Source organism: Peromyscus leucopus, chromosome 19 (assembly GCF_004664715.2).
Source record: "Peromyscus leucopus breed LL Stock chromosome 19, UCI_PerLeu_2.1, whole genome shotgun sequence".
In the NCBI taxonomy this organism is placed as follows: Eukaryota; Metazoa; Chordata; class Mammalia; order Rodentia; family Cricetidae; genus Peromyscus; species Peromyscus leucopus.
This window is the reverse complement of record NC_051079.1, coordinates 24,788,098-24,812,900: the sequence shown is the minus strand read 5'-3', so window position 1 is coordinate 24,812,900 and position 24,803 is coordinate 24,788,098. Positions and strand designations below refer to the sequence as shown.

General features: G+C 45.4%; 1 protein-coding gene across 1 annotated transcript in view; it reads left to right on the top strand.

Moving 5' to 3' along the window:
• Positions 1-24,149: 24,149 nt before the first annotated feature.
• The window catches only part of Sil1 (SIL1 nucleotide exchange factor), a 238,878-nt gene continuing 238,224 nt past the window's right edge, over positions 24,150-24,803 (top strand). Inside the window, exon 1 of the mRNA XM_028886778.2 lies at positions 24,150-24,283. The gene's annotated coding sequence lies outside the window, so the exon portion shown is untranslated. The remainder of the gene's footprint in view (positions 24,284-24,803) is intronic.

Here is a 24,803-nt window from a genome sequence, read left to right as displayed (position 1 = left end):
TTTGAGGCTAGCCTGGGCTACATGAGACCCAGCCTCAACAAACAAGAAAAGTTTAGTTCAGAATAAGGTATGACAACCTTCACTGGCGCTCCTTTTGTCCCCTCACTGGTCATGTGACACTTCTCTGCCTTCAAACTCCACTTTCCGTGTACCTAAGAATGGATATGATCTTGGACTCAAGTGTGGGGCTAGCCAGAAAATAGACCTTTGAGAAGTGTTGGATTGTTCCCCAGGCTTCTACTGAGTCTCCAGAGACAGAGGAAGTGGAGTTGGAGTTGTAATGGTACAGCCGCCTCCGCTCTCCTTTCCTGGACTTCTCTCCTTAGAAAAGCCTCCTTCACATCCCTGCAAGACTGCACTTGTCTGATGCCCTTCCCCAGAGAGCAGCTTGGAACCAGCTGCGACTTCGAGAGAAAAGAGAGGATATTGGCACATTCAAATCAGTACCTAGCCTCCTGCCGACTTAGCATGACACCTGCTCAGACAGAATTCTCCCTCTCTCTCCCCCTCCCTTCCTCCCCCACTCTTCTGTAGAACAGCCTAATTAATTTTTCAGCCCACCAGATGTATATTACTATACCCTGCAGATGACAAACTCCTCAGGCCTGATATCCGGACCATACAGGATTTGCCCTGTCTTGGATTTTCAGGTCCCTTTAACATCTCGAAGGTACCCACCCCACCTCTGCGTGTGTCGTGGGTGCTCCTCAACACGGCCTGTAACCATTCATACCTCTTCTCCTTTAAAAGCCAACATCCCATTGTGCAGAGTGGGTCTGCTGATTTTCCTACCTGGACATCCAAGGAGGAGGAGGCATGAAACATAAGTGTGGAAGGTAGAACTAAAGGACCCTGTGGATTGGGGAGTTTCAGACGTGTTCTCAAGATGAAGACCGTCCCTCTGCTTCTGTTCCCACACCTACTTCTCTCCCCTCTGTGTCCTCAAATTTCATTCCTCCCACTCTAATTCTAGCTCTGACAAGGTTCATTTTCGCTGCTCCTGCCTCCAGGGAAAACCACAGGACCCTGGTCACTGGCTGCAGTGTCTGATTTCCCAGACACTGGAACCTTCGCTGCTCTTTAGTAATCTTGATAATCTCTTCCATTGTCTCGTTATGGATATGTGGAGTTGATTCCAATTTTAACTATGTGAATTATGCTGCTATGGGCATTCTCTTTCATGTCCTTTTGTGGGCATATAGTCCCCCCTTCTTGGGTAAAATGGGAGTGGATTTGCAGGTCAGAGAGCTTAGCTTCCTCAGAAAGTGCCAACAATTTTCCAAATCGGTGCTTTAACATTAGTCGAGTCCTTTATTAAAAAGAAAGATCCCTGGACTCTGTTCTGCATTTACTGAATCAGAATATTGTAGGAATAGAGGCCCAGAAATGGTGTGCTTAAAAGCTCTCCATATGATTTTTATGTAGCTGTTTCATTGATTGGCTTAAAAAAAAAAAAAAAAACCATAGGAAGCTTTTTGTTCTTGGCTGGCCTGCAATTATCTATATAGACCAGGTTGGGCTTGAGTTTGTCGCAATCCCCCTGTCTCTGCTTCTCCATGTGAGGCCATCAGATGCCCCTAGTTGTTCTTCCCAGTGCCCTTCCCCTCCTTCCTCTCTGTTCTGCAGACGTGTCTATTTAATTGGCAGGTTGCAATGGGTGGCAGAGCCCGACCTATGAGGGCAGCTGGAGCTGGGTCTCAGTTCCAATCTTAGAAAGCCTCTTTTCTTGTGTAGTGTGGAGACAGGGACGGGTAGCCTAACCTGACCTTGAACTCTTTATGTAGCTGAGACTGGCCTTGGATTCCCGATCTTTCTGTCTCCATATCCCAAGTTCTGGGATCACAGCAACACCCAGAGCTAACTGCTAGATCATCCAACAGTTTCTTTCCAGGTTGTTGTTTTTTTTTTTTTTGTTGTTGTTGTTTGTTTTTTTGCACTTGATCTCTCCCTGCTGCTTTGCTGGCTCAATTTTCTTGGAACTCTCCCAGTTTCTGCTCTCCAGCAGTTCTCAACCTGTGGGTCTCGACCCCTTTGGGGGCCGCATATCAGATATCCTGCATATCAGATATTTACATTACAATTCATAACAGCAGCAAAATTACAGTTATGAAGTAGCAATGGAGTAATTTTGTGGTTGGGGGGTCACCACAGCATGAGGAACTGTGTTAAAGCATTAGGAAGGGTGAGAAGCACCATGCTATACATCCTCTCTACTTCTCTATCAATTCTCCTTGAAGTTCCTTCCCTTAGCTACCTGTCCTCCTCCCTCCTTCCCACCTTCACTCATCTTTCCTTTTTTTTCTCTTCCTTTTCTTTTAGGTATTGATTATTATTATTATTATTATTATTATTATTATTATTATTAGTTTTTCAAGACAGGGTTTCTCTGTGTAGCTTTGGTGCCTGTCCTGGAACTCGCTCTGTAGACCAGGCTGGATTTGAACTCACAGAGATCCACCTGGCTCTGCCTCCCGAGTGCTGGGATTAAAGGCGTGCACCACCACTGCCTGACCTATGTTTATTATTTTTAAGTGCGGGCGCGCGCGCGCATGTGTGTGTGTGTGTGTGTGTGTGTGTGTGTGTGTGTGCATGTGAGTGTAGATGTCCGAGAAAGCCAGAGGTGGCAGGTTCCCCTGGAGACAGAGTTATAGGTGGTTGTGAGCTGCCTGATGTGGGTGCTGGGAACTGAACTTGAATCTTTGTCAAGAGCAAGACACACTCTTAACCCTCGAGTCAGCTCTCCAATCCCAAATAATACAATATTTTAAGTGAGTCTTCAAATTCACCTGTTATACCACATGGCTGCTTTCTCCAATTTATCTACAAAGGATCTAATTCCAGATAAATTTAGGAGGGATCCAAGAACAGACACTCTTTAAACAAAACCAACAACCATAAAAAAGAAGCCCTCAAGGAACAGAAAGAATCCATTTGGGTGATCATGTCTATCAGAGGCCTATCAATAAGGACTTCGAATATGCCACCCCATTCTGTAGCTTCATTTTGTGTTTTTGGAAGAAAATCTAAATGTTCATTCTCTTTCAGTTATAAAAGCCCAAACAACCACAAATATAACATTTCAAGGGCCAGCACTGCTTTGGGAAACAAGTCATTCCAAAGAACAGAAAATAAAACAAAAGAACAAAACTAAAACCAAACCCAAAACACACAACATCCTGTTAATTCTACTTTTCAGGTGTCTGCCTGGGGGGTGGTGGTGGCGATTGTAGAGATGAGGAAGGTGAGCCTCCAGAAAAGACTTGTGGAAGCAGCCCAGAAGAGAAGCCCCAGGTCTTTCAGAAATACCCAACCACTGCCACCTTTGTTTGAATTTGTTGTAGCATTCTTTCTTTCTTTCTTTTAGTGTGTGTATGTGCATGCATGCATGCATGCTCGAACATGTCAAGGCACTTGTGTGGCCGTTAGAGGACGACTTTGTGGAATAGGTTCATCCCACCATGTGGGGCCCAGAGGTCAAATTCAGATTGTCAAGCTTGGTAGCAAGAGCCTTTATGTGTTGAGTCATCTTTTTGGCCTTGAATTTTTTTTTTTTTTTTTTTTTTGTTTTTCGAGACAGGGTTTCTCTGTGTAGCCCTGCCTGTCCTGGATCTCACTTTGTAGACCAAGCTGGCCTCGAATTCACAGAGATCAGCCTGCCTCTGCCTCCCGAGTGCTGGGATTAAAGGCGTGCGCACCACCGCCTGGCTTGATATATTTTTTTTAATGCTACTCCAGTTGGTGTTTCCCAAACCCAGGGTTCATGAATCCTTGGTGTTTGGAAAAGTTTATTATTTAATGTAGCTATGATGTGTAATACCCACATGACCGTCTGACTCAGCACTTTCAGGAAATTTTAGTGATTTGGTTTGCACTTGAGATTTTTTTTTTTTTTTTTGAGATAAGATCTCAAGTAGCTCAGGCTAGCTTTGAACTTGCTGTGTAGCTATGGTGGGCCTTGAATCCTTGATCTTGCTTCTACCTCTCAAGTGCTGGGATTACAGGTGTGGGCAATCACCCTTGGTTGCACCTGTATTTATTAATTGGATGTGTCAAATAATCTTCTGAAATGACTGCATTTAACCTTTTTAAACTTCCTTTTTATTTATTCCTTGTGTCTTTCACATTGTGCATCTTGACCCCATTCATTTCTTCATCCCTTTGTATCGTCCTCCCACCCCCGCAAAATAAAATAAAATGTAAGAGGAAAATAAAAAGGAAAACTCAGTCTCACCATGAAGCTGCAGTGTGACACAATGAGTCACGCAGGAAACCCTTTTGTCCACAGATCTTTACTTGCAAGTGTTCATTGCAGAGTCATTGGTCTGGTTCGAGGCCTCTGGTTTCTGCTGCACTATCGATGCTGGGCCCTCACTGGGGCTCCTCTTGGATATCCTGTTGTTGCCCTGTGTCATGGAGATCCTGCAGCTTTGGATCTGCAGGACCGGCCCCTTCACATGCTCCAGCCATCACAGATGGGGTGGATGTTGGGGTGGGCCAACTCATAACCCTGGTTCTGGGCCTGGGTAGTTGCAGTGTTGGTCAGCTGTCTAGCGCTCCCTGTCCTCACCACCAGGGTGGGCTCTTCAGCATTGCCCTGGCCAGTTCACCCTATACAGCCATGGGCAAGGGGCGGGGCCGGTTCTCCTGCTTTCAGGCCCACAGCTGACTCCCTCACCAGGACCAGCAGGGCCAGCGCTACTGTGTGGCCCAGGCAAGGTACAGGGGCCACTCTCCTGAGAGCTGCAGGTGAGGGGCAGGGACAGCTCTCCCACCCACCACAGGTGGCGAGGGGCAGTGGGAGGGGGCATGTCTCCCTGGTCCACACCACCATATGGCAGATGAAGGGAGGGGCCAAATCTCCCACAATAAATTCTCGGGGTGGTTAACCCGTACCCGAGTCAGTAGGGTCAGCTCTATTGTGTTGTCCAGGTGAGGTACCAGGCCCACTTTCCTGAATGCTGCAGCTGTTGAGAGGGAGGGTCAGCTCCCTTGCCAGCTGGAGGTGGTAGGGGGGAGGGGGGAGGGCATCTTTCCCTCACCTCCACTACTATACTGCCCCTCTCACACCCTCAGGGCTGGGTCACCCACTCCTCTGTTTCCAGGGTCAACTCTACTGTGGTGCCCAGGTGAGGTGCAGGGCCTGTTTTCCCAAGTGCTGCAGATGCTGAGGGGTTGGGTCAGGTTCTCCACCTGCTGCAGGTGGTGAATGGTGAAGGGAGGCATCTTTCCCTCACCACATGCCAGGGGTGACCTGCTCTCGCATTCTCATGCCCTCAGGGCCAGCTCTCCCTTTCCCCAGCGAATAGGGTCATCTCTATGGTGCTGCCCAGGTGAGGTATAGGATCCTCTCTCCTGAGTGCTTCAGCTTGTGAGGGACAGGATCAGTTCTCCCTAGGGTTGCAGCCAGTGAGAGGGTGGAGCCAACTCTGTACAGCCCCATCCTCTCGGCCTTCGGTGGTATCAGGGCTGTGAACCTAGACATGAGTGCTGGCAGCAGCCGAGGCTCAGACATCACCATGGCCCTGGGTGGCAATCAAGCCACCCACACTAGCCTGCTCCTCATTGATTCCACCTCTTCAGATATACCTCTGTCCGCAGGACATGAACCATTCTGTCTCTCTGTCTCTCCCATCCACACCATACATTTGCTCACCATAATAGTGCCCTTCTGCCCAGTGCAGCAAGGGGCCAGGTGGGCTGTGTTTTTCCTTGGAGCACAGCGCCCCAGGCCTGAATGTGGGTCCCACTCAGTCTGTCATGGGGCTGAACAGGACCACGCTTCCTCCTCGGGGCCTAGGGTGGTCTGCCCCAGGTCTACATATAGCATATAGCTTTTGAGTATTTAATTATTATTATTTCATTGTTTGTAGATACATCCTCTGCACTTAGAACAAATATACTTGGCAAGTATTAATATTTTTTTTCTGGGTATAGTGACCCACATCTGTAATCCTAGCATTTGGAAGCCTGAGGCGACAGGATTGAGAATTTGAAGATGGGCAAGCTACATAATGAGATCATGTCTCAAGAAAAGACTATATATTAGATTGTCAAGATGGTTCAGTAGCTAGGCACTTGAGTTTGATTCCTGAGACCCACATAATGGAAGGAGAAGTGATTCTCACCAGTTGTCTACCCTCCACATGCATGCTGTGGTATATGCATCCATCCATCCATCCATCCATCCATCCATCCATCCATCCATCCATTTATCCATCCATCCATCCATCCATCCATTTATCCATCCATGCATACATAAATGTAATAAAAACATTTTTAAAAAAAGCCTATACATAACAATATTAAATTTTATTATTATTTTTTTTAAGGCATGGTATATATGGTTTTTTGAGACAGAGTTTCTCAGTGTAGTTTTGGTGCCTGTCCTGGATCTCTCTCTGTAGACCAGGCTGGCCTCGAACTCACAGAGATCTGCCTGGTTCTGCCTCCCGAGTGCTGGGACTAAAGGCATGCACAGCCACCATCCAGCTTAGGTATGGTATCTTGTCTAGTCCAACCTGGCCTCAACCTCTGTTGGCCAGGATGGTCTCAAATGATGTTCTTTCTGCCTCTACCTCTTGAATGCTGAGATTACAGGCACGTATCATCATGACCTGCTTTTTAATTTTTTATTTACTTATTTATTTGAATAAACAAGTGAAATTTATCAGATGAGGTTCCAAGATCCCTGTGGATTGCTACAGTTAGAAATCTTCACAACATGACACATAAGCTCTTTACAATCAAACTAGGAATACTCAACCTGTAATTTTACCAGACAGTCTGAGCAGGATGTGGGGGTGTAGACCTTTTTAGAAAATAAAAAAAGTGAAAGTATAAAGGATTTATATACATTCTGACAGGGTGGACACGATATGCAAATGGATGCAAATACTATGCAAATGAGGCACAACTACTCATGCAAATGAGCATCCTGTCTTTAGAATCAACTGCGGGTTATTCACTTGTTTGTCTGCAGTGCCGACAGTAAATCTTTCAGAAGCTTGGGATTCAAGTTGCTTTGGTGGGGATGTGTATGTATTGTAGAGGGAGTGGCAGGAAGGGGTGTCTCTCAAGGAGAAGTCAGTGTGATGCTGTAAGCCCGAAGCTTAGCATTAAGTTTAATATGGCAGAAAGTTTAATATATAGTTATTCTGCCGTGATCCTCCAAAAGCTGGTCTTTGGGAAATAGGCTGAGGAGAGAGGCAAGGAAATTCAGTTTCCTCTAACCTTTCAAATCTTTACATCATCTGATTCCCCAGCCCCCATCACACACCATCTGGGCTCTTGTCTAGGGAAGCAGAGAATGGGTAGTTAGAGATCCCTGGCCCCGAGTCCTCACCATAAGGACCAATGAGCTCCAGTTAGGAGCTTGTATAAATCATAGCTGGAGGAGGCTGAGAGCGTGGTGTGGAGTTCTGCACTTGCTGATCCTCCGTCAGCAGACTGTAGCTGAGTTCCAGGCCTGTTAGAACAAGACGGGTGGTACAAGAAGTGGAGCTTTGGAGAAATATAGCTATTTAATCTCATGCCAGTGATGCAGCAACTGACAAAATTGGGATGCTTACTTGGAAACCTAAAGGAAAAAACTGTCAACAGTTTTTCTTTCTTTTTTTTTTCTTCACGATTATAAAAACCTGTTTTTTTCTCTTCTTGGTGTAAAAGAAAATTTCTGGTCACACAGGCTCTTCTCGTTGAGGACAGCAATATTGGGCACACAAAATAAAAGGGTTTCTAGCAGATTGTTTTAACACAATTAAAAAATTATCGTTTTTTTCTTCTTGGACAGTTGGCAATCAGACATGGGTGAAAATACCACTGCCTATCTGTATAAACTTGGGCGACAGAGTCAACTTTTCTGAAGCACAGCTCTTCATCTATAAAGCAGGAAAAGTACAATCTCCATAGGCTTGCAAGGAAGGCTAAATGAAACAGCGTGTGCATTTGATACACAGCCTGGCTCCCACAGTCAGTAACCCCTTGTTATTTGTAGTGGCCATCTACGGATTTGCTGTGGAGAGCTCTTCACTCCTTACCTGGTAACTATATCCCATTTCTTCCTAGTGAACCATAATTCTGTCTTCTGTCTCTGTGGTTCTGGTAAAATCAACTCCCTCCTCTGCACTGGAAGCAGACTGTATAATTCGGGTTTAAGTCAATTAGGTTTAAATCTATTAGGTTGAACTGGGTCTGGTGGCACAAGCCCATATTCCCAGCCACTCAGGAGACTGGTGTAAGAGGTCGGAAAGTTCAAAGCTTGCCTTGGTTACTATATGTTCCATTTGTTTAGATAAATAAAACTGACAAATTTATATAGGAAGGAAATAGAGGAGTGGTTGTTGGAGACTGGAGGAAGGGGGGATGGGAGTGACTTACATGGAGCATATTTCTCTTTGGAGGCTGGGGGATTGCTCAGCAGGTAAAAGCATTTGCCACGCAAGCCTGACGACTTGAGTTCAGATCTATAGAATCCATTTAAAAGCTGGCGTCAATGGCTTGTGTGTGTAGTCCCAGCATTCCTGTGGCTGGATGGGAGATGGAGACAAGACACGCCCATGAACGTTCTCAGACCTCCTAGCCTGGAGTTGTAGCTCGGTGAGGAAACCTGCCTCAAACAAGGTAAAAGACAAGAAACAACACCAAGGCTGTCCCCTGAACACCACATGTGGGCTTGTGCCACATGTGGACTCTTACACACGAATATGTCTACACACACACACCATATACACAAAAATGAATAAGTAAAGAAATAAATCTTCCCAGCACTCGGGAGGCAGAGGCAGGCGGATCTCTGTGAGTTCGAGGCCAGCCTGGGCTACCAAGTGAGTCCCAGGAAAGATGCAAAGCTACACAGAGAAACCCTGTCTCGAAAAACCAAAAAAAAAAAAAAAAAAAAAAAAAAAGAAGAAAGAAAGAAATCTTAAAAATGGTTTCTTGCCGGGCGGTGGTGGCGCACGCCTTTAATCCCAGCACTCGGGAGGCAGAGCCAGGCGGATCTCTGTGAGTTCGAGGCCAGCCTGGGCTACCAAGTGAGCTCCAGGAAAGGCGCAAAGCTACGCAGAGAAACCCTGTCTCAAAAAACCAAAAAAAAAAAAAAAAAAAAAAAAAAAATGGTTTCTTGGGGTTAAGAGCACTGGCTGCTCTTCCAGAGGACCTGGGTTCAATTCTTAGCACCCACATGGCAACTAACAACTCTCTGTAACTTCAAGATTTGACACCCTCATACAGACATACACGCAGGCAAAACATAAATCATAAATAAGTATGAAATAAAAATAAATAGTTTCTCTTTGGAGTGATGAAAATGTTTTGGAATTAACGGTATGTATGCAACATTGAAACAATGCTAAAAAATATGACTTACTTTTTTTTGTTTGTTTGTTTTTCAAGACAAGGTTTCTCTGAGTAGCCCTGCCTGGAACTTGCTCTGTAGACCTGGCTGTCCTCAAGCTAAAGAGATCCACCTGCCTCTACCTCCTGAGTGCTGGGATTAAAGGTGTGTGCCACCACCATCATGCCCTGAATTACTCTTTCTTTCTTTCTTTCTTTCTTTCTTTCTTTCTTTCTTTCTTTCTTTCTTTCTTTCTTTCTTTCTTCTCTTCTCTCTTCTCTTCCTCTCCTCTCTTCTCTTCTCTTCCTTCCTCCCTCCCTCTCTCCTCTCCTCCTCTCCTCTCCTCTCTTTCTTTCTTTCTTTCTTTCTTTCTTTCTTTCTTTCTTTCTTTCTTTCTTTCTTTCTTTTTTTTTTCCAAGACAGGGTTTTTCTGTGTAGCTTTGCACCTTTCCTGGATCTTGCTCTGTAGACCAGGCTAGCCTTAAACTCACAAAGATCCACCTTCCTCTGCCTCCCCAGTGTTGGGATTAAAGGTGTGCGCCACCACCATTTGGTTTCTTTCTTTCTTTTTCTAAGGGGTGAGGGTAAAGTCTTGCTTTGTGGATTAGCCTGGAACACATAATGTAGAGCAGACTTTCTTTGGGCTGTTGGGTGGTCGGTCCTCTTGCCTCTACCTACCTTCTGAGCGCTGGGGATAAAGGCATGGGCCACCACTACACCCTGAATTACATATTTTATTTATTTCTTTTTTTTTAAGGGGCAAGGATACCTCACACACCCAGCTACTTTTTTTTTCTTCCAAGACAAGGTTTCTCTGTGTAGCTCTGACTGTCCTGAAACTCTCTTTGTAGACCAGGCTGGCCTCGAACTCACAGAGATCCAACTGCCTCTGCCTCCTGGGTGCTGGGATCAAAAGTGTGCACCACCACTGCCCAGATATTTTATTTATTTTTTTAAAAAACATAATCCTCCTGCCTCAGCTTCCCAGGTGCTGGAGCGATAAGCATGTACCACTATATCTGGATTTATTTCAAACTTTAAAAAGATTAGTTTTATGGTATGTGAATTATATTCCAATTTAAGAAAGCTGGCCAGGTGGTGGTAGCACATGCCTTTGATCCCAGCACTCGGGAGGCAGAGGCAGGCAGGATCTCTGTGAGTTCGAGACCAGCTGGTCTACAGGGAGTTCCAGGATAGCCAGGGATACACAAAGAAACCTTGTACTGAAACCTGCCCCCTACCCCGACCCCCCAAAAAAAGAAAGCTGAATAATGGCAACAACATTACAGAAGAATGGCACATACTCAGGCACTGAGGGCCAGCAAGGCTGACCCATCCCTTAGAGTTGTGAGAGGAGCACACTCTTTCCTTGCACAGTCCAGCTGGAGGGGATATAAGATAGAAACGTGCTGAGCTGTCTTTACTAAGTGCAGAATAAGAGGATGAATTATTCAACTCAGCTGAGAAGAGAAGCAAGAAATGGTACGACATCTAGACCTGGTCACACTGGAGCTCTGTGACCGAGGCAGGTAAGCAAAGGGAAGAGCTTAGTAACCAGGGTCTCCATCTGGCTTGGGCTATGTGCACACCTTCATTCCTTTCTTTAAACGAGAGTTCTGCATTGATTTTATTACATTTATTAATTTGATTGTGTGTGTGTGTATGTGTGTGTGTATGTGTGTGTGTATGTGTGTGTGTGTGTGTGTGTATGGGTATTTGTGTGCCACTGGAGATGTGTGGAGGTCAGAGGACAACTTGTAGGAGTCTGTTCTCTCTCCTTCCACCATATGGGTCCTGGGGTTCAAACTCAGAGCATCAGTTTAGCAGCAAGAGTCTTTACCCACTGAACTGTCTCAGAGCCTACATCCTATTTCTTTTCTTTTTAAAAAAATGTTAACCAAAGATTCATTTTATTTTTACTTTATGAGTTTGGGTGGTTTGTCATGTTTGTATGCATGGCATGTGCATATGCTGTCTACCGAGGCCGAAAGAGGTCATTGGATCTCCTGGAACTGGAGTTACAGACAATTTTGTGGGTGGTGAGAATCAACTGCTTATTCCCTGGATGAGCAGCCAGTGCTCTTACTGGTAAGCCATCTCTCCAGCTTCCACAGCCTATTTCCAATAAAGCAGTTTGCAGCCTGAGAACCTTACCCACAATCACTATGCACAGAAACCCCTCTCCAAACAATGCACCTAGCAACCTGTTATCAACCTAAGATCCCTGCCTGTATCGAGATGCATGCAAACTCCACTCCAAATAATAGAATCCGTTTCTCTTTCCCTTAACCATCAAAAGACCAAGACACATTCTATTAAGTCCAGCTGTGAGGATGGGGGTGCTCATCGGGCCAAGATTGGTTTTGGGTGCATGTGCCATAAGGAAAGTTGTGTCCTTAAAGTGAACTTTCAGGAAGAATTCCCTATTTACTCTCTTCTGCCTATGCACAACCGAGTATGTATATAATCAAAATCAAGTGCATTATGAGAAAGGACATGCACAGTAGGGAAAGAAAGGCTAAATAACTTAACCTGTCAGTCAAAACAGAAGCACTCTCACTGTACCTCTCAGTAACCAAACTCCTCCTTCTCTTGAACCATAGCAAAGGAAATCCCAAACAATAATCAAGGTCCTTGAGTAGCTTCATGGGGCAAACAGTTGATCTGTACTGTGTAATCTGTGCCATCCCTTAGCTTTGGGTAGAGAATTCTTGTTACATCATAAACTGTGTGTGCTTTTACGTCGTTCTTGAACAAGAGTGCAAGAACCTGGAGACACCCAGTTTCTTCCTTCTCTTCTCTTCTCTTCTCTTCTCTTCTCTTCTCTTCTCTTCTCTTCTCTTCTCTTCTCTTCTCTTCTCTTCTCTCTCTCCTCTCCTCTCCTCTCCTCTCCTCTCCTCTCCTCTCCTCTCCTCTCCTCTCCTCTCCTCCTCTCCCTCCCTCCCTCCCTCCTTCCTTCCTTCCTTCCTTCCTTCCTTTCTCCCCTTCGACATAGGGTCTCATGTAACCTAGGCCGACCTCGAACTTGCAACGTGGCTAAGAATTACCTTGAACTCTTGATTCTTCTGCTTCTGCCTCCTAAGTCATGAATTACAGCCATGCACTACCATGTCCCACGTCTAGACTAATTGGAACTCTTTTGTTTTTTCAAGACAGGGTTTCTCTGTGTAGCCCTGGCTGTTCTAGAACTTGTTTTGTAGATCAGGCTGGCCTCGAACTCAGAGATCCACCTGCCTCTCTGCCTCTTGAGTGCAGGGATTTAAGGGATGAGCTACCACCTAGCAGGTTACAAATCTTTTGTTTTGTTTTGTTTTTCGAGACAGGGTTTCTCTGTGTAACAGCCCTGGCTGTCCTGGAACTCGTTTTGTAAACCAGGACTTAGAAAAATAGGGCTCAGACGCTAGACCCATCCCAGAGCCTGTTTATTGCTATAATTGTTGTTTGATTGTTTTTGTTTGTGTTTTGAGAAAGAGTCTTGTTATATAGCTTGTCTGACCTCAACGATCTTCCTCCCTCAGCCTTTGAGTGGCTATACAGCCTGCTCTTACAGAGCTAGCCAGTTGAGAAAGCTTTTCACTTATGGGGGGTGGCGGGGGGCGGGGAGAAGGGTCTTTAAGACAGGGTTTCTCTATCTGTGATCGTCCTGCCTTAGCTTCCTGTGTCCTGGGAGAAAAGCAGCTGCATGCCACCACACCATACTGTTTGTTGTCTCACCCTTTTACATCTTCAGGGGTTGTAAAACAAGACACGGAGAAATACAAGATTAAAAACAGTATGTGATAGAGATTGTATATGGACCAGGAAGCTGAAAATATTTACTACCTGGATCTTTTTTGAAAAAAGTTTGTTACCCCATGTATTAAAACAAACATCATCCAGTTCCATGAGTCAGGAATTCAGGAAAGGTTTGACTGGCCAAATCGGCTCCATGTGGTATTGACTGATCTCTCAGGTGTGCTCACCTGGAGAGGGAGCTGGTCTGGTTCAGAGCGCCAGCTTCAGTCACGTGTCTGGGTCTTGGCAGTATGCCTGGAAAGGTGGGCTCAGTGAGGCCCCTCTTTGTACACTGTCTCTCTGTTAGGGTAGCTGCAGTGATTACGGAACAGCTAAGGCATGTCTTAGGTTAGGCTCATACTGGGATAGCATTACCTCATCTGAATTCTATCAGCCACATGTCCGCAGAGAGTCAAAGGGGATGGAAAATATACGTCACCTGTTCCTGAATAGGATGGCAAAGAGTTTAAGGCCATCCTTACTCTACCTCAGGACTCCGTGCGCCTGTTTACCTTTGGTTCATAGCATATTACTTGGATGGATATGATAGGTGGAATTGGACTCATTTTAATACAAAAGTATGAGATTGTGAGTTAAATCAAGGCTGGGGTCTACTTGGAACCTTAGGGAGCACGCTATGCTACCCATTCTAATTTGGGGGCTGCCGTGTGCCCAGCACTGAGCGATATCAGCACATTTGAACTTCACTTCCCATTTTGGTTAATGAAGAACAATAAAATCTGCATCTCACAGAATTAAACAATATAAGGGATATGAGAAAGCTTTATATATGAGCTATAATGTTCTCTTAATGATAGGTTGTTATTGTTGTCATTCCTGCCCAGCATGGGGAGAAGATAAGGCTATGGGCTCTGAGTCCCCTGCTCTAGAGAATGAGTCGTCAACCTTATTCTACTCCCCAGCGCTTACACCAGCCTGTTCCGGAGAAGCATGTGGTAGGACAATGAAGCAGAGTTCCTACGGTTTTACCATCAAGCTCCAGCTAGGGAAGATTTATTTCCCTATGGTGGCTCTAATCATGGTTCGATGAGACTCATAATTCCATAATGATCTTGGTGCCGGCGACTCCCTCCCTGGGTGTCTCTGTGGAGGCTGTAGGGAAATAGGAAACCGCAATGGCTGAACAAATAAGAGTGATGAGTTGCATGTAGCCAGCTCCTTGTCGCCTGCACCAGCCTATTGTGTGCTCCAACATATGGAGTAATAAAGACGCTCCTGAGAAAAACCACATTCAGCTTGTCATCGTCACCTGGCTGAGAGAACGCAGCACTCGCTCCCTGAAATGCCCTGAAGCTCTCTGTCTGAGAGACACTTGCATACTTCTGCTTTCCTCTGTGCCTCATTTGTCTCCGGAGAGAGGGTTTGTCTACCTGAGTAATACCCCTTCTTACAGGCTTTCCACAAAAGCTTCCAGGCAGCCGGGGAATGTATAATGGGTGTTGTGCGTTTAGGTCTGAAAGTAAGATCACTGCTCGGAGTGTTAAGTAGGAATGTAAGGCAGAGTCCCCTGTGAGATCTTGTAAGTACCCATATGTGTATTTGTGTGCTACTTGACTTTGCTCAGCCACCAGTGTGATGCCTGCATAGCCAATGGGCATGGAAAAGAGTAGAACCAATTGCTAAGGTAAATTTGCCCTTTACTGTGTGTCAGGCACTGGGTGGAATGCTTCATACATGTGTATATATTCTCTCTCTCCCTCCCTCACCTCTCTCCTTCCTCCTTTCTCCTCTGAGGATTCAACCCAGACCTTATGCATACTACGTAAGTGTTCTATCACTGGTCTACATCCCTAGTCCTTTATTTTTAACATTAAAAATATTTTTTATTACAGCTAAAATTTGTACTGGGGTATGAGGTGCAGGGCATCTTATATTTTTTGTGTTGTGTGATATTGTGTTTGTGTTCTGACAAATAAAGCTGGCCTGGAGATCAGACTGTATAGTTATAGTTTTCCTTTTTAACAAATTCAGAAAAGTCACTCACAAAAGAGGTGTAAAGTGTATAAGGTTGAGAGACATCAAAAGATAATTTTGGATGATAATGTAAGTTAGGATAGAAGGTGAATTAGGTACTCACCAAGATAGGATAGATGATGGAGTATTTTCTCTGAATTTGTCAAATGCTAATGGACTAGACATGTAATTATTGCCTGTATATATTTGTATATAGTTATTGTATTTATTGTATATAGTTTTTCTATATTAGTTAAAACCTCCACTCTTTGTTTAGACAAAAAGAGGGAAATGTTGTATGATATTTTGTGTTCTGATAAATAAAGCTTGCCTGAAGATCAGAGCTAGCTACTAGTTAACCATAGAGGCCAGACAGTGGTGGCACACACACTAGTGGCTGAGCAGTCAAGTAGCACACAAATACACATGTGGGTACTTACAAGATTAATTAATTAATCCCAGCACTTGGGAGGAGAAAACAGGAAGATCAGGAGTTCAAGGCCACCCTGGACTATACGAGATTAAATCAGTCTAAAAGAGAAACAAAGCCAGGTGGTGGTGGTGGTGGTGGTGGTGGTGCACACCTTTAATCCCAGCACTTGAGAGGTGGAGACAGGATCTTGGCCATTCAGTCTGAGGATTCCTAGAGGTAAGAAGTCTCTAGTGGCTGGCTGCTCTGATCTTTCAGTTTTCCCCCTTGATATCTGACTCCAGGTTTTTATTGTTAAGACTAATTAGGACCGCACTTCATCTGGTGCAGATTTGTGCATCAGGGCACCTGTGCCATGCACATGTGGAGGTGAGAAGACAACTTGCAGGAGTCTGTTCTCTCCTTCCACCATGGGGGTCCCAGACACCAAGGTCAGGTTGTCAGGCTTGGCTGCAGGTGCCTTTAACTGCCAGAGACCATCTCTCCAGTCTGCTGGGTATTGTTTTGAAGGATGCTACCAGAGGAGAGAAAGGGTCTCCCACCCTTAGCTTGCTGGCCCTGAACTGTACTGGCATGCTCAGTTCCTGGACCCAACATGCGCCCAGGATCCCAGTAGGCACCTGCAGTAGTACTTTCTTGTTGGGACTGCCAACCTGCAAATAATGACATGGAGACTTATTATTAATTATAAAAGCTTGGCCTTAGCTTAGGCTTGTTACTATCTAGTTTTTATAACTTAAAGTAACCCATATTTTTTAGTCTATGTTCTTCCATGAGGCTCATTAACTCATCTCTGTTCTGCCCATCCTGCTTCTTCCACATCTGGCTGGTGACTCTATCTTTCATCTTCCCAGAGTTCTCTCTCTGCCCAGAAGTCCCACCTATACTCTCCTGCCTAGCTATTGGCCGTTCAGCTTTTTATTGCACCAATCACAGCAATGCGTCTTCACACAGTGTATGTACAAATGTCCCACAATAGGCACCAGTCTTTCTGAAGCCCCTTGTAGCCTTGGCTTTTATGGGAGGATTAGTCAGGGATTATTCCAAGAAGCAGGTCCAGCTGAAGAGCAGCCCTGCAGTGGCAGGATTTTAGGACTTTTTCCAGGTACGTATGAGCAGCAGGATGAAAACTGTACAGAACTATGACAGTCAACTTGATTCACCCCAAATATGAAGCACAGAGTTCAACCATCTGAGCCAGCCAGACCATTTTTCTTTTGAGACAGGCTCTTATTTATCTTGGGCTGGCTTCAAACATTTTTTTACATAGCTAAGCATGATCTCAACTTTCTGATCTTCATGTCTCTGTCTTCAGAGGATGGAATAACTCAGAGATCTGCCTGCCTCTGCCTCCTGAGTGTTGAGATTAAAGGTGTACGCCACCACCACTGACTTTCTTTTTCTTTTCTAAAATACAGTCTTGCTCTGCAGCCCTGGCTGCTGAAACCTCCCTCAGTAGACCAGATTTGCCTTGAACTTGCAAGGATCTGCCTGCCTCTGCCTCCTGGGTGCTGGGATTATAAGTGTGTGCTACCATGCCTGGCTTTGACTAGTTTTCTTTTCCTTTCTTTTTTTTTTAAATTTAAATTTTATTTTTAATTATGTGTTGTGCTGGACAGTTTAATGTCAACTTGACACAAGTTAGAGTTATCTGAAAGGAGCGAACCTCAACTGAGAAAAATGCCTCCATAAGATCCAGCTGTAGGGCATTTTCTTAGTAATTGATGGGTGGGGGGCACCCCATTGTGGTGCCATTCCTGGCTGGTGGCCCTGGGTTCTATAAGACAGTAGGCTGAGCAAACCATGGGAAGCAGGCCAGTAAGCAGCCCCCCTCCATGGCCTTTGCATCAGCTCCTACATTCAGGATCCTGGCCTGTTTGAGTTCTTGTCCTGACTTCCTTCAATGGTGGTGAACAGTGCTGTGGAAGTATAAGCTGAATAAACCCTTTCCTCCCCAAGTTGCTTTTTGGTCATGGTGTTTTGTTGCAGCAATAGAAACGGTAACTAAGATGTATGTATACATGTTCCTGTGTGTGGGTTTGTGAAAATGAGTGCAATGCCCTTGGGTGCCGCTGGCATTGGTGCTGGGAACTAAACTCAGGTCCTCTGCAAGACTGGTGTTCTAGCTTTGTTTCTCTGCTACTGTGACAAACACCATGACCAAAAGTAATGAGGGAAGGAAAGGGTTAATTGCATCTTACACTTCAAGGTCAGGGCCCCTGAGAAAGGATAGGGCAGGAACTCAAGCAGGAACTGAAGCAAAGACCACGAAGGAATACTGCTCTTGGCTTGCCCTTTGGCTCATGCTCAGCTAACTTTCTTATACAGCCCAAGCCTGCCTGCCTAGGGATAGTGCCGCAGTGGGCTGGGCCCTCGTGCTTCAATACGATCTCTCACAGACATGGACACAGGCCAATCTGGTAGAGGCAATTCTTCAACTGAGGTTCCCTCTTTCCAAGTGACTCCAGGTTGTGTTAAGTTGACAAAAGTTAACAGTCCATCTCTCTAGGCCCTTGATTGGGTTTCTAATACATACATAATATTTCTAGGAAATATACATCTCTCTCTCTCTCTCTCTCTCTCTCTCTCTCTCACTCTATGCATCTAACTATGTAATTATGTAGGTAATAAAACTGTGGTAAAGTGCATATCATTATGTGACCTATCATGTATGTGAATGGAGACTATTAATTTGCATACATGTGTAGGCATGTCTGTGTGCTGTGTGTATGTGCTAAATGTATAAGCTGTGCTCAGAAGTGTGGGTGTTTGTGTCAGAATGTGGGGCTTTCTGTCAGACGGTATTTTCTATGAAGCTGCCATGATATAGCTCATCCTTCATCATGTTTTCTTTCTTGCTTTTTTGCTTCTTTGAGACAAGGTTTCTCAGTGTAGCCATGGCTACCCTGGGACTCGCTCTGTAGACCAGGCTGGCCTCTGTTTCCCAAGTACTGGGATTAAAGCATATGCCACTACAGCTGACCTCTTCATGTCTTCTTGACAACAGGATGTTAACATGGATACCACGAAGAGGTGATGGTCTCTTTGATTTGGGCTGACCTCTGGGATTCTCTCAATCAAAACTGTATGGAAGAAGTGATGTTATGTAAAGAAGTTACATGGGGGGCTAGATCCTAAAACACTATGCCTTTTAATGTTTTGTTTGGATAGAATGCTAGTTTTTGGAAAACAGCCACTAGTCTGTAGGAAGGGCGCTATGGTGTGAATGTTTGTCTCTGTTGAAACTTATTTACCATTGTAATGGCGTTAAGAGCTGGGGTCTATAGGGAATCATTAATGCTTTTATTGATATAGTGGACTAATTATACTAGAGTGTGCTGTTACAAAGCAAGTCCACCCGTCCTGCTTTGCTCATTCACACATCTGCCAGAAGAAATGATGCAGTCTGGAGATTCTCACCATGCATCACCTCTTCATTTTGAACTTCCAGCGTCCAGGACCATGAGTTAAATAAATTCCCACTTGTTACAAATGACCCAGTCTGTGGTATTCTGTGGTAGCAATGCAAGATGGATTTCAGAGGCCAAGCAGCAACTCGGAGAGGTTTGTCAGTGTCCTGGCTGACAGCACCTGCTGAGTCTCTAAGTGCCAGCTGCCAGCCCTATGACTGAACATCAGGCCTTTGTCATGCCATACCACTTGGCAACACATGGAATAGAGTTGATGCTTCTCTGCTGTCTCCTGCCCAAACTGCGAAATAAGTTATTGTTGTTTTAAGACAGAGAGAGGATGCTTTGTTATGCGCTCAGGCAAGTCACTTGAGCAGGGCTAAGGCTGTCTGCCCTAAGCGTGTGTGCGTTCCTGCGATTCCAAGCCTCTGCGGGCGCCCGCAGGCAGTGCATTTTGTCAGATGTCTGTGTACACGAATAGATGTGTGGATGAAGTCCTTCTGCTCTTCTTGGAGCTTTGCTTCAGCCTCGGTGCGATGTTGTTTGGTGAAAATACTTTGAAATCTTGTCTGTCTTCTGGGTCTCTTTTTTTTCAATGTGTTCCCTTTGAATCAGAAAGGCCTATTTAGCTGAGAGCTAGTGCAGTTTAGATTTACTGACCTTTCTTTGGTCCAAGCCCCTCGGAGCTGACAAAGTCTTCTCTTGGGTAGGAGCCTGCCATCAAGAAGTCCTCACACCCCTTTCATAAAGACTCAAAATACTGTGTTGTTTTTTCCCTCTCCCTGTTCTGTCTTTTTTTTTTTTTTCTCCTTTTATTTCAAGACAGGGCTTCTCTGTGTAGTTTTGGTGCCTATCCTGGATCTCACTATGTAGATCAGGCTGGCCTCGAACTCACAGAGATCTGCCTGACTCTGCCTCCCGAATGCTGGGATTAAAGGCATGTGCCACCACTGCTACCTGGCTCCCTGTCTTGTCTTTGAGGTCTTCAGCAATACAGTCACTAGGGTCCTGGGTATAGAAACTAGAATTAAACAGGAAACTTGGTTTTATTTTTACTTTTAATTACATTTATTCACTTAGTGTGTGTGTGTGTGTGTGTGTGTGTGTGTGTGTGTGTGTGTGTGTGTGTGTGTGCTATGTGGGCATGCTAAATGCCACCCATGCAGGTGCAGGTCAAAGGATCACTTCTTGGGGTTGGTTCATTTTCTCTTCCCACCGCAGAGGCCTCCCAGGACCACACTCAGGTCTCCAGTTTTGGCAACCTGCGCCTTTACCCACTCAGCCATCTTGCTGGCTTGAGACTAGAATTCTTGGCTTTTATCAGTGAAGCTGGTGCTAGGGGTTCATGTGTGCCCAAGTCTGGGGAAAGGTCAGCTGGTTTTTACCCTGCCTTGGCTGGGCCTACCTCTTCAGAATACAGCCCAGGCGGTTGTGGATTCCTGTTCTGAACATGAGTGCTTCCCTTGGTCTTTTCTGGAATTCTCCTTAGAGTCCTGCTTCTCCATACTGGCTTTCTGACTTAGCTCTTCTGGGAGCACTCCCATCCTCGCACCGAGGTACCCCCTAATGTAGCGTTCAAAAGCCACAGCTGGGGCGGCACATCTCTAATGGGTTCAGAACAAACCCATTCTGTGGAAATGGGAACAAAATCTTCCCCACTGTCTCACAAGAGTGTCTGGTGTAGATAACGTATGTGAAGAGATTGGGGGAGGAGGGGGCTGGAGAGATGGAGTAATGGTTAAGAGCATATATTGCTGTTCTAGAAGACCCGACTTAGGTTCTTAGCACTCATATTGGGCAGTTGACATTAATTGCCTGTAACTCCAGATTTTGGTGGGTTCCTGCACTCGTGTGCACATATTCACATACAGACACACATAATTTTAAAGATAAAATAAATATTTTTTTGAGACTGGTTCTCTCTTTAGCCCTGACTGTCCTGGAACTCACTCTGTAGACCAGGTTGGCCTCAAAAATCACAGAGATCCACCTGCCTCTGCCTCCTGACAGCTGGGATTAAAAAGATGTGCACCACCATACTCAGCAAAACAAATCTTTTAAAAATAAGGAAAGGGGGCTGGAGAGATGGCTCAGAGGTTAAGAGCACTGACTGTTCTTCCAGAGGTCCTGAGTTTAATTCCCAGCAACCACATGGTGGCTCACAACCATCTGTAATGAGATCTGGTGCCCTCTTCTGGCCTGCAGGGACACATGCAGGCAGAACATTGTATGCATAATAAATAAATCTTTAAAAAAAATAAGGAAAGGGATTTTGGACAACTGCAGTATGACCAAAGTTGACTATAGTTGGAGCTCTTTGTGAATATTATTGCAAAATGGTACTTGCTGGTTGTTGTGATTTGATCTTTACGTTTCCTTGTCTTTTACTTGACCCTGAGCTCTTTGAGCTTAAGAACCCAGAAGGAACGTTTCACATACAACTGCATTTCCACAGCCAAGGCTGGCATGCAGCCTGGTGCTCACATTCGAGTGCACGAGCAGCCTAAGAACACAGAGGGGCTTCCTGGCAGCACGATTTGTGGTGAAAGATTCTCTCAGGCTGGGTGTGGTGGCTGCTGCCTATATTCTCCAGCCTCTCTGAAGGCTGAGGCAGGAGGATTGTAAATTCGAGGCCAGATGGCATACCAAGTTAGTATCAGTCTATCTAGGGCTATAAAGTGAGACCCTGTCTCAAAAACAAAACAAAACAAACAAACAAAAAAAACAAAAACACAAATAAACAAACGTATTCCCTTGTATCATTTCTTGTCTCTTGCTGAGACAAGTACCTGATAAAAGCAGCCGAAGACAGGAAGGATTTATTGTGGTTTGTAGTTTGCTATCCTTTATGGTGGCCTGACAGCAGGAACATGAGGAGGCTGGTCACATTTTGTCTCCTGTCAGGAAGCAGAAAGAGACGAATGCTGATGCTCTTCTCTTTCCTCTTCGTGTTCAGTTTGAGTTCCCTGCCCCTGGAATGATGCTGCCTACATCCACACTGGGCCTTCCCACTTTAAACACTGTGGTAGTTTGAATGTTATTGGCCCCCATAAGCTCATAGGGAGTGGCATTATTAGGAGGTGTGGCCTTGTTGGGAGAAGTGCGTCACTGTGGAGGTGGGCTTTGAGGTCTCTTAGATGCTCAAGCCACTCCTGGTGTCTCAGACCACTTCCTGTTGCCTGCATATAAAGATGTAGAACTCTCAGCTCCTTTTCCAGCACCATGTCTGCCTGCATGCTGCCATGTCCCACCATGTTGATAATGGACTGAACCTCTGAAACTGTAAGTCACTCGATTAAATGTTATCCTTTATAAGAGTTGCTGTGGTCATGGTGTCTCTTCCAGCAATAGAAATCCTGACTAAGACAAACACCTTTAGAGATATATCCAGAAGTTTGTAACCTAGATGATTCTAAGTCATGTGAAGCTGATGATGGAGAGTAAGTAACTGTCACATCCCTCAAGGTGATGAATCGCATTGGCTCCCAGTTAGCCATGTATAGCAGGGTAAACAGCAGACACACAGCAGTGTACTGCTAAGCTACTGCTGGAAGGGTAGGTATATTAAATGCAGTTCTCATTTTATTTTTTGGTTTTCTGAAATAGAGTCTCATTGTGTAGCTCAGATTGATTTCGAACCTGTGATCATATTCCCTCAGCCTCCTAAGTGCTGGGGTTTGATCCATTATTCCCAGCTTTAAATGCATTTTTAACATAATATTTCTGACTGACTATGGCATTGACACAAGGTAGAATTCCTCCTGGGTCCACCTCGTCCCCTGAGTATGCCGTGGGAGAATAAGCTGCTCTCTGATCTTTCCTATCTAGAACCCAAGGAAACGTTTTTTATCATTTCTCATTAACCGGCACTATCCACTCAGCTACTTCCCAGGAGCTCATTCCCCCTCCTTAGCTAGTGCCCACGGCTGTGCTTAGTGATTATGAAGTCGATTTCCTATCTGATTGACATAAACATAATTAAAAAGGTAATTGAAAGCTGGAATCTCACCTAGTATGTGAAGAAGGGAAAGGAATTCCAGAAATCAGTTATTGTTGTTATCTTGGGAAATATTTGCCATTTGAGGATACTACTGCCTTGGATTATTTTTCCCCCCACTCACAAACGGCCTAGAGTTACTTGTAACTATTTTACTAGTCAGGTTTAATGGGTCTGTATATATGTGGTATAGTACGAAGTAAACATGACTTTGGAGGTACCCCATCTACTTTGAATCCCCACTTCTACCATTTTTATTCTATGACCTTGTGTAAGTCCTTTATCCCATCACAGTTAAAGTTGTCAACTTGACACACCCAGGAAGAGGGAACCTCAGTAGAGGAATTGCCTATCGCAGATTGGCCCGTGGGCATGTCTGTGTGGAATTTTCTAGATAGGTAATTGTTGAAGGAGAGCCCAGACCACAGTGGGCAGTACCATCCCAAGGAAGGTGGGCCTGAACTGTGTCAAAAAGGTAGCTAAGCAAACTGGAGTAAGACAGACAGTAAGCATCATTTCTAGTGGTCTTTGCTTCAGTTCTTGCCTCAAGTTCCTGACCTGACTTTGTTGGATGATGAACTGTAACCTGTAAGTCAAGTAAACTCTCTCCTCTCCAAGCTGCTTTAGGTCAGTATTTTCCCACAGCAACAGAAAGCAAACTAGAACATCCTCCTTGAGCTTTGGTCTATTTATAAGAAAAGAGGACAGCAATTCTAATCTTGTGAAATCTTGTATGTGCATCATCACCTGGCAAATCAGTGGTATAGAAATGCAGGTGACCTCTTTATCTTTAAAATACTTTATCATTTTAAAAAACTCACTCTATAAAGCGAGTGACTTACGGATGCTCTATTTTGCATGAAATTTTCAAAGAACTATTTATCGCTTGAGATTCAATTTGTGTCATAAACTGAGTCATAACATCGTGATTTATATTTGCCTTCCACCCCCTCAGGTTTCTTTCTGAAGATCCTTACGCTGGAAGGAAATTACGATCTTGGGAAATTAAACAAGAAACTGAGGTCCTCGGTGAGAAACAAGCGCGGGCCCACGGGTATCTCTTTTTAGACACTGCTCCCGGCGGCGGGGCGTGAACAAAAGTTCAGCCTTTCCGCTGAGGGAGACGCTAGGAGGCGGGACTTAGCAGCCGGGGGGGCGGGGCCAACGCCGCCGCGTGGGGCGAGAGAGGCCGGAGGCTGTCCTGGCAGGCCACCATTGGGCAAGCCCGAGGATGACGTAGTAGCCACGCGCCTTCAGGTTCAGGCAGCCGCTGCCACCGCGTTTGCGCACGAGGAGCTGGTTGCCGCTGCAGCCGCCTGGAATTGTGGGGCTTGTGTCTGCCCCTCGGCTGCCGTGGAAAGCCGAAGGTAGGGGGAGGTGGGGGCCCCGGGCCCTGGAGCGGGACGCAGGGCGGAAGGTGCCGGCCCGGCCTCCTGCCGTTAGCGGCCTCCTCCCTCCCTCCCTCCTGCGCTCTCCGCACCTTCCCACAGTGTTCCGGGTCCCACCACATCCATCTCAGTGCCTCGCGGGCGAGACCTCCAACTGCGTCCTAGGCTGGCCGCCCCAAAGCCGTGCTCTGTCATTTTCCACTTAGCGGCGCAGTGACCCCCTTCCAGCGCCAGAAGACGGGGCAGTGGCTCTGGGCTGCACATCTGTTTTGACTTTCCATCTTTATTCTCCTCTTTCGGCCTCAGTTTTTCCACATCTGTCCAAAGAAGGGGTGAATTAGGTGTTGCTCTCAGAGACACCTCTAGGGTTGACATTTTGGTAACTGGTTAGGAACCCCCCAAGTCTCTTGACATGAAATTATGCCCTCTCGTTATTTTACCTCTCCTTCTGAGTGTTTTCCTTTGCAATGGGTGATGTAAAACTTGCCTACAATGCACA